Source organism: Etheostoma spectabile, chromosome 2 (assembly GCF_008692095.1).
Source record: "Etheostoma spectabile isolate EspeVRDwgs_2016 chromosome 2, UIUC_Espe_1.0, whole genome shotgun sequence".
NCBI lineage: Eukaryota > Metazoa > Chordata > Actinopteri > Perciformes > Percidae > Etheostoma > Etheostoma spectabile.
This window is the reverse complement of record NC_045734.1, coordinates 9,235,416-9,243,897: the sequence shown is the minus strand read 5'-3', so window position 1 is coordinate 9,243,897 and position 8,482 is coordinate 9,235,416. Positions and strand designations below refer to the sequence as shown.

Genomic DNA, 8,482 nt, shown 5'->3' with positions numbered 1-8,482 from the left:
CACACACACACACACACACACACACACACACACACACACACACACACACTGCCTGTATGAATGAATAGATTAGGCCTCATGTAAACAGGCTGCATCTGGAATAACATTAGATTTATATGACAAGTTGGCATGATGTTACTGGACCTTGAATTCATTTATTAATAAGAAGGCCTGTAGTTGCTAATGAATGAATGCATTACAATTATTAGTAATCTGTCAAATATTTAGCGTTATAGTTTATTTATTGGGTATTAATACATAGATATGTTTTGTGTAAAATTATGTATACTTTTGCTTTAATGTTTTCTGTGCAGCAACATTAACAAATTATAGTCTTAGCCTTCATGAATATTATAACATCAGCTTTTTTTAAAGATTATTTGGTACAGGTGTAATTAATAAATGGTCTAAGAATGGTTAGGAAATTTAATTCCATAGTAGTTCTTTTTATGTTGGAGTGTGCTGATGCATTCATAACAAGCAAGGTACATGTGAGAGCACACACACATAAACACACACAGCAACAACTCATTTGCAGCTTTTCATGACAGCACATTAAACTACAGCAAACTGAGATACAGTGCAGCGAGAGTACAAAGTACGCCGAAGCAGTTGGGTTCAAGGAAACAATATAAGATCGATATGCACGCGCCTCTATGCGTCTCCGAGGTGTGCGGGGCCTCAAATGCCCGGCGGTGCTGCTCTTCTAACACAGGCTTCATTACCACACTGCAACACAGGCTCTCTAATCAGATACAATAAGAGAGGGAATGAAGTGAGACAACAAGTAAAACACTGGGGACGTCCACTGAAAGGCAAGGCTGATCCTTCTCTAAGTCCACTCACACAGAAAACTAAGTTTTATCTTTATCAAAATTATGTCAGAGAAGCTGGGCTCAAATGGAGACGGACAGAAAAAACTACCACACACATGCAGAATCAGACAAAGAAAGAAAACACAGTACTAAAATGCCTATTAAGAAAGAAGTGAATTAAAAAAGATTTAAAAAAAATAAAGTGGCTAAAAAGGGTTTTCTTGTGTAAGAGGATGACTGATTGCAGTTTGTTCTTCAGCATTGCAACACTGACTGGCTGACTGAAGGACTGATGGTTGTGGGAAAGTCCTGCCTCAGCCCTTCACGCTCCCTTGCTCATCGCTTAGCCACCCAGGGAGCCGTGTCCTTCATGGGACCTCCACCTCATACTGCCCTGATAGCGCCTCTCTACCTTTTTTCCTCTCCACGCTTCCACCTCTGCATTCGCGCAGGCAAAGGGACCGGCCTTGCTAATTGGTGATCAGGGGACAGGTGTCGCGACAGGGGGTGGCCTCTTGATGATGGGGGGCCAAAAGGTTGGGGTAAATGTGAGCTGTTGCTGGAAGGCTGAAGCTGGAATGTGAATGATAAGTCGAAAAGAGGAGGTTTAGACCCTACGCTTGCAGCACAACACACTCGCGCATGATTTCACATGGGTGCACACACCTTTAGATGGCTGAGTTTGAATGATACTGGGTAATTCACATGTTTAGTTGATGTTTTTAAAGCTTCGATCCCGACGTTGATTGATGTACGCTGACTAATTGCTGTAGTCTTTGAGAATAACTGATCAAAAAAATAAACACTATATCTGACCCCACATGCACCTCCTTGGGCATTTAGTTTGCCTTTGCCTGTACTGCAGGTAGAATAAACATTTGAATAGCGGAAGACGGCAGAGCAATGAAAACCCTCCTGTGTTCACTCTCCAAATGAACAAACAGCTATGTTGCTGCTGGAGCTGAACAGAGGCATCGAGCCATGTGACCAGCCCCCTGCCCTTTCCCTGTTGCCTTGGCTTGCTGTAAACAGACTGAGAGGCAGGGAGGTCGAGGCAAGCTGCCTGGGAGCCCGGGCTCCACCGAGGCACGCTAATTACAACAATAATGGAGCCTGATCACAGGTCCTCGCAGGCCATGCCTCCCAGTAAACTACCTCTGTATAACAGCTACCGATGTTGCCTTTTCCTGTTGTTTGAGATTAGCACATAGCTGTTCTCTGTACCCCACTAGGGGGCTGCCTGGGCTGGTTAGAGCATGTTAAAAAAGGCCCTCAGCTTTGGCTCAGGCAGCAGGCTCTAGCCTAGCATAGTTAGGCCTAATGAGCAGGCGTTAGCGTAAACACACGTTAATGCTGTGGGGAAACAGGCAGGGTCGGATCAGGGAAGTGATGTTACCGGTAGGGTGGCTAGCACACCAGAGCTGGGATCCTGATTAGTGCTCATAAATAATGCAGCAAGCAAAGGCTGCAACGAGAACAGGATTGGCTACAGCGGAGTGAAGCTGCATAACGATGACAGGGAATCTGTGTGAGGTCGCAGTGAGTCAAACTTTACTGGTAAAGCTTCTGATTCAGCCACCAGAACCGTGCCAGCTGTAAAAGAAGTCCTCATTTACTTTGTGTAATCGTTGAGATTGTGCTATGTTTTCTTTATTTTGTTTCATTTTTTATGGTATTAACCTTACGTGCAAGCCTGTACGCCTTGATGACAGATGTCACCGCAGAGCTGATCATTAACCCCTCTGTGGCAGGGATGTGGAGTGTAATGTGGAGGACACCGCTGCAGGCTACAGCCAGTAGGGCTTCACACTTGCCTATGTGTCAGTTTGAGAGGCAGTAAGGGACAGAAGTCAGAGGTCAAATCCATTACGGAGGATTGAGAGGGAGTTTCTGTTTGAGGGTGACATGTCATATGTTGCTATGGGAACGTGGGGGTATGAACTCTGCCCTCTGTGAACTTCAGCTGAGACCAGGGGAGTGAGTGAGACTCACAAGTCCATTAAACTGCTGAATCAATCGGGATACGAGGAGGAATTTAAATGGAGACTGAACTGGTTCAAAAATGATTGAATTAATAAAAAAAAGAGAAAAAAAAAATACTTCCTTATTATGTTATGGTGGCCAACAAAACACATGTATCCCAAACAATGGGCTTCAGGGCAAATGTATGGCACAATCACAAAATCTTGGTATAGAAGTTTGTGACATTTCTATTATTTACATTGCTGATAATTTATTTCAACAATACATGCTATAATGTGTAACATTTCCGCATTAAAATATCTAATAAGTACTAGCTGTGACTAAACGTAAATGTTCAAAGCCAGAGAAATTAAATTTAGTTCACAACAGAATGTTTAAATAATACAATAGTGTTATGCAGGTGATTGTGCTACACTATCCTGCAATCTTCAAAATTTGTTGCCATCCTTTTAATCTGTGAGTTGTTGTAGAATGTGTCACCCCAGTAACGCTATTATTTTATACCCAAACACTATGTATATTTTTGTTGTTAAAGCACTACCTGCTACCAAATTATGGTGAAATGTAAATTTTTGGGCATTTGTAGGCGTTTATTTGTATAAGACAGCTGAAGACATGAAAGGGGAATGAGAGGGGGAATGACATGCAGCAAACGGCCGCAGGCGTCGAGGAGAAAACCTTTACATATGGGCGCACGCTCCACCAGGTGAGCCACCCAGGTGTCCATAATTGTGTTTTTGTGCTAAAACACTCGTTTGTGTTACTAAAACAGGTACGTTTTGAAATAGTTAGTAAGTCTGACTTAGTAACTGAGACAGATGGGGCAGCAGGGGTCCAGAACCAGGATTTATGCCATGATAAGCTTGACAAATTCAGGTGTGAAAAACAGAGAGCTTCCAAACATGTGTCTTTGGTGTCACTCAAAGCTTTATTAGGGGGGACAAACAAGTGAGATGCCCTGCAGCTCTCTATTCCTGTAATGGAGCGCAATAACTTTGACTAGGGCTACATGGCTAAATTGACAATGACAATGTGGTTATGAAAATACTGAATACTACAGTTATAACAAGCCTGGCTCATCATTATTTACTAAAGTATAGGCCGCTATACACATGACCCAAATCTATTATAAACAATTAAAGTTTAGCCTGACCTGCAGAAAACCTGTAGGCAAAACATTTATCTTCATCTCCTATATGAATTTAGCACTGTGGAAACATTACACATCACACGCATGGCCAAACAAACAACCAGGGATTTGATAAAATAAGATGTTCTCAAATGAACCTTCACTGAAATCTGGGAAAGCAGTAAGGTGAGACCAAACATACTCCCCGGGACTGGGATACCTGATCAATTAGTCGCCAGGAATCCACAAAAAGTAGCAGCTAACCCACTGTGCTAGTATTTATTGTAGAGGTGTGCATGAACCAAAACGTTTAGAACAACGAACAACTTATAAGAAATCAACTTAATATAAAAAAAACAACTGAAAATTGGAAAACCAAACCAGGAATTAGCAGTCAAAAAACACAGGCCAAACTAGAGCTGAAAAACACAATGTTGGTCTATTACATTTTTGGCTGCAACAACCGTATCACACACACACACACACACACACACACACACACACACGCAGAGTCACTTGCAGACACTTGCACATGCAGACACACACATAAACCATTCCTTTTCCACACACAATGATGGCTCAGAGTCAAGTCCAGACGAGGGCATGCATCTGAAACCAAGAGTGAATCCATATTACATGTGTAGTGTGCTGTCTGTCTGGGTCCGGGTCATCAATTATGAATAGAAATATACAGCCTCCACAGTCCAGACCCTGGTGTCTCACTACTTGTATTTCTTAAAAGGGGGACAGGCACACAGGTTTGTCATTCAGATGCATGCCCAGGACTTAAGAGACAGATACAGAGAAGGTTTCCTTTTCTCTTACACTTCCCGCCGGGGGAACTTAACTCTGCTTTCATTTAGAACAGTCCCTGCTGCGCTGAACTTAAGTGAGGCATCAGGAACTTGCACTGTAAAGTACTAACAGCTACAGTATTGAATGGGAAGTCAGACATGCATAATGATGTCACGATAAAGACCTGCATAGCTTATGGGCCTCGATCCTGTCTGCTAACATTTTCTTTCTGTCACAAATCATGGCCATCCTCTATGTACAGCATCTAATGTCAATCCAACATGAAACATGAAAACCTGTTACGCGTGTTCTTGTTGCTCTGAAGCTGTTCACAGGAAAAACAACAGCAACAACAAAACAACATAAAGGTACATCATTTCTCAGTCTGCATAATGTTGCTCCTGTGGAGATGTCATTAATCACAACTAAAGATCCCAAATCTTCTAAGAATTAAACAAAACACCCACCTTTGTGTGTGTGTTTATGTATAAATCTAACACTCTGCTACAATGCAGCCGGCATGGAATTACAGAGCACATGCAGCTGGCAAAACAAATTTGCAATTCTCCTTGTCTATTCCCAAACCCCCAGTGTACTGCTTATGCCCTCTAGAGACAGAACAAACAGCGGTTAAGATGTTTAAAAGGCTTTGCTTTCTTAGATACCTGTGCAGCTGAATACCAATAGACTGCTCTTACATTAAGGGGGTGTGGTGACAAGGTACTACATTCAGAGCTAGCGGGGAAATGCTAACTCCTCTGGTTTCCTCAAGGGCAGAAATGTGCTTAATGCCTTTGCCGATGCTGTGTGAAGGCGTGTCTTGTGCATGTGCGGCTTATTCTGTCAGCCTGTTTAGTCTCTGAGCTGACGTATTAACACGGAGGCCCCACAAGTGTGCTGTGCTGTGTGCTGTAGTCCTTTTGACTGGTGGGACACATCCCACTGTTTTTCAAAAGGTCACTGTCATTATTGTTGCTTAGCAACCTTATATGGGGAGCCATAGGTGTATACTGTACAGTAACTGTGGATGCTGAAGAAGATCATAGGAAAATAAGATGAGTGTAAGATGAAAGAGATAGACGACAGATAGATGCCATTGATCTATTACGTTTAACACATGCAGCTGTGTGTATTTTGTGTCCAAGTATTGGTGTGTCCTGTTTTTTTTTTTTGTGTGTAAAAACTAAAAAATACTACCTGAAAGAAACCTCCCATGAAAAAGAAAGAGAAAAAACATTTTTTACTTGGCAGAAGTGGAAAAGACAAAAATAAGACAAAGAAGTTGTAAAAAATCATGAAACCGGTTTTAAAATAAACAATGTTGCAGAACCCGCTTCACTTAGGGATTGTTTTAAGGCACTAGTGTTGAAATGTAGCATCAGTGTAATGTTGCAGAGCACTGTTTTATGCTTTTAATCCAAAAAGCCCAACAAGTAAAAACAAAAAACAACTAAAAATGTCAGTAAAGAAAAAAATGCATGGTGTAGAAACAGTAGGTAACATATTATGAAAGTAAATTCATGAAAGCAACGCAACTGCCATAGCAGGGAGAAGCAATAAAATGTCCTTAGTTGCATAATGATATAGTTTTAATTGTTATGAAGAATGTTAGTTCCATTCCTGTGCAGTATTCAAGTTGCATAACCAGTAGGGTGTTGAAATTAATCATTGCATCGATGAAGATGCGGACATGGATGATTCTACATCGATGCTGTGATAGACAGTAATCGATTGTTGTCTAATGATGTTGCTTGTTGTTTTTCAGTATGCTGCCTTTTGTTGTCTTCTGTATTCAGACTCCGCTACATTCAGAAAGTGTCTTTTTAAGAGCAGATGCAATAAAAATAGGAGTTCCTATATATCCGACTGCTTGAATCTGTTGATGAAATGCATGTGAATCAATATGTATTATAAATTTAAGGAGGTGGCGCATCGTAATGCATCCGGATATCAAATGGTATTGAATCACTGACAGAATTGTGAGGCCAGTGAAGATTCACATCCCTAGTAACCACACAAGAGGCCGTGGGATTTCCCAAACTGTAGCATGCAAGCTCGCAAATTAACGCTCGTCTGAGAAATGGAGTTTTGGATACTGTTCAGCTTTGGCAGCTTTACCTAGGCTAAAATATACATTGACTGAGGAAGCCTAGTGACGAGTCCACAGCAAAAGGTTCATGTGTTGAACTTGTTATTACCCAGTGTGCTTTGTTTGAAGATCAAGTCTTTTTTGACTAAAGATCACAAAACTCCTCCGGTGTGCCCTTAAATAAAAAACGAACAGTCGCTTTGTCGTGCATCTGAAAACTCAGATTGGAGAGATAGTCTAGCTAGCTAATCTCCCAAAATTGTTGTTCTTGTCTGGTCATAAGGTTGGGACGGGATATAAAAGATAAAAGTGCATATTTTCCATAATGCGGACAATATTTTGATCATGAGTTCAGTATTACCGCATCAAACAACATTGTTGACTGTCTTATTCTTTATAACAATGTAACAAGATGAATTCTCTCAGCTCGCAGTTTGCTTGGGGTCTAGCTCTGTCGACGCCAAATCTAACCTGCATCGCTGTCCCCCTTGGTCCCTGTCATCTCTCTACTGTCACAACCTAATAAAGGCATACTTTTTGGCAAAACTCATTTAACATTTGCACATTTAGAAGGAAACATCAACAATATTCCAAGTAGATCTGACGTAAATTCCAGGTTTTATCCTATGCACTGTACTAACAGATTAGAGTGTACTTTGTACCCAAACCTAGATGGAGGTTGGTCTGAGTTATGATACAATGATAAAGCCAGTGTAAGGTATGAACAGAGCCCAGTATAGAGGCACAGTGATCTCTGAGTCATGTCCCATTTGTGGAGGTTGATGGATTTCCCCTTTGCTCGGCTCCCTCAGCTCAGTGGGGAGAAGGCAGGGCTGATAAGGTGATTTATCTGCACCTTTCCACCTCCTGTAATGGATGGCACATCCACCTTTCCCTGAAACTTCATCATCTCACAGCTGCACCCCCTTCTCTCACAAAGAAGTGTGAGAGAGAAATGAAACAGACATGCTTCAAGAAAAAAAATGAAAACATTCCATCCAGATAGTGACTTCTTTTCCACACTTTCTCATTAAGGTTTTTAGAAGAGTGTGGGAACATGACACCTAGCACACTGAAGCTACTAAATCACTCTCCAAAGTCAAGCAGAACCAAAATATTGGATAGGTCTTGGCTTCAGTTCATGCTACCGGTGCTTTGATTGATTCTTTAATTCCTTCATCTGGCCTCAGTCCTTTGGGCTCTTGTGCTGCGTTTTCATTATATAGCTACCATGGCTGGTGAGTTTTATTACAACTAAACCCCAAAATAGGCTATTTGTCAGTGCCTATCTAAACAACCCACATGACTTATGCAAAAATGACTCATTTGAGGATTTTCAGATCTGCCACATGATTCATTACATTAAATCTATATATCTTGCTATGAAGCTATAAGCAGGCGACAGAGCTACACAAACGTGTATTTAGCTGTGTTTCAAAACATTTTGACCTGTGGCTAAAAACGAGTTCCCTCGTCCCAGGTTTTCATATGTCTACAGGTGGTATACCTTGTCAGGTTGTTTTATTTGACTACATTTTTGAGGCTTGACGATTTAAAAAACAAAGGTTAGAAAAGGTAAAACTATTTTATTTTATTTTTTTAATGGCTTTTTCCTCCTGTTTATCATCTTGGGACCACTCTAATTTCTGGTCCCAAGATGGGGTGGGGTGG

At 41.3% G+C, this 8,482-nt stretch overlaps 1 long non-coding RNA gene across 1 annotated transcript in view; it reads right to left on the bottom strand.

The window, feature by feature from the left end:
• Positions 1-6,953: 6,953 nt before the first annotated feature.
• Positions 6,954-8,482, bottom strand: part of LOC116704892 (uncharacterized) — a 22,272-nt gene continuing 20,743 nt past the window's right edge. Inside the window, exon 3 of the long non-coding RNA XR_004335803.1 lies at positions 6,954-7,009. This is a non-coding gene — a long non-coding RNA (uncharacterized LOC116704892). The remainder of the gene's footprint in view (positions 7,010-8,482) is intronic.